Source organism: Bactrocera latifrons, unplaced genomic scaffold (genome assembly GCF_001853355.1).
Source record: "Bactrocera latifrons isolate USDA-ARS-PBARC rearing strain unplaced genomic scaffold, ASM185335v1 scaffold_1149, whole genome shotgun sequence".
NCBI classification, from domain to species: domain Eukaryota; kingdom Metazoa; phylum Arthropoda; class Insecta; order Diptera; family Tephritidae; genus Bactrocera; species Bactrocera latifrons.
The window spans coordinates 8592-10668 of NW_017534574.1; positions in this window are offsets into that span (position 1 = coordinate 8592).

Genomic DNA, 2077 nt, shown 5'->3' on the forward strand with positions numbered 1-2077 from the left:
GTAATGAGTCAATATTCGCAGACGTTCGGGTCACCTAAACAACAAGTACAATCCTTGAAGGAGATATGTCCAGTAAACTGCTTTAAGATGTGAATTATGATTGGAAGAGAAGGCGCTTGAAGAGTCCACTGAAGGTGATACCAATTGGTCAGCTGGTTTTGTGCCGCAGATTACATTAGACGTGACTTCGGGTTTACAAGGCAAAACTRAAAAGAAGGAATAAGAAAATAGAAAAATATATAAAATAGGAAAGGATAGATGAGAAAAAATGAGTTCGTTATACCTTATAATAATGTGGGTAACAAATAGTAAGATGTTTTAATTTAAATTTTGCGTGAACAACAATTCTTCGCAATGATTTTTTTCTGGATTGATATGACTATGAATGACATCTGCGCCAAATGTCACATTTAATAATCTTTAATGTTTAGTATACGCTTTTTTTCATTAAATATCGTGAGCGAAATCAAATTTCTGGTACCGAAACTTTCAACTGTTTGTCCCAAGTAAGTCTTTTTGATTGGCACACATTTTTCAAAGGGAATCGAGAAGGCGTTGACGACGAACCACGTCCATGAGGGCCTTCAAAATCCATTGATGATCAATGCGACATTTAAATAAAAGAACTAGTGCTTGAGAATCGACGATTAGCATTCAAAGATCTTACTGGATTTGTTGGATTTTGAAAGATTATTTTGCGCTAGAATTAAAAGCACAATTGGTTTCAAAATCATTGAATTTTCTTGAAAAATAGCGTCACGTTAACGTCTGTGAAACAATGCTATCCATCTATCACTTAGTCATGAAATGAATAATTATTCGCCTGGAAGTCTTTGATTTATGTTTTCGACCCGGAAAGAGGCGATCAATTGGCCGAATATCAAGGCAAACGTGAGGCGAAACCGGAAAGTTTTTTAGGTCCGTGTGACTTTTCYTTGTTCAGAAAACTCAAATGATTGCCCCAGGAAACTGTTTTGAGTCAATTGAAGACATTAAATGGAAATCGCTACACGCAMTGCAGGCTATTCCAGAAATTGACTTTAACAACTGTTTCGAGAAACAGTTGACACAAGTGTTTTGTGGCCAAGGAGGATAACATTGAGGGAGTTGACATAGATTTTCTAGCAAAATTAGGAAGCTATTTTGGATATATATTCAAGAATAATAGTAGAATCATGACTTTTAACTTGTAAGTTTAAATTTATGGCCACTTAAACCTATGTGTGTAAAAGATAAACAGGCTCCTCTTCAGAATTCTGCCTCCAAAATTCTCAGCTTTCATCTCAAACTTTAACACATGGTATATAAGTTTGTTTCCGACATAGTGAGGAAACTAAAATAATAGCCAAAACCCAATCGATAACGAAAGTGGCTGGTTGCTAATGTCTGGCGGTCGGTGTTCAGGCGCGGCAACGGTTCATTGGCTGTCACAGTGCACAGGAATTGCCGCTACGCCGAAATAGTAAAAGCTGTGACCAATAAGGAATGAAGAATTGCCAGCGAAATGCAATCTAATCCGGCAGGCAGAGAAAAAAAAATGTGTGGAAAATAAAAACAACACACAAGAACTGCACCTCAAATTCTCAACCATGAATAAGCGTAGAAATTGGAATGCAAACAAATACATATGTAGTTTTATGGCAASATGTTGTCATTGACTTTCCTTTGCTCAGAGTATATTTGTGAATCCGCAACAGCAGTGCCATACGCCGATTAATGCGTCTATCCGACGACATTTCAGCCGGCAGCTGGAAATTTAATAACCAGATATGGGCAATGAAAAAGCAAAAAATGGAGAAATTGTGTTGCAGAAATGTTATCGCTCAATTTTAACTAAAAATAGCTTCCCAATTYAAATAAGTACTAGGTATTAATTTCTTACGAAGCATATAAATAAATGGAACCAAATTGAATACTAAAAAAAATTAAATCTTTAGAAATCTTGTATATGGCGTAGTTATTGTAGCGGTAGAAAAAATACAAGTTGATATTCCTTGGSCAATTCAAAATCCGAGTTTGTTCCGGTTACAYAGACCTGACTGTCATGGGACCAGGTATATAGGGCGTATTATTATTG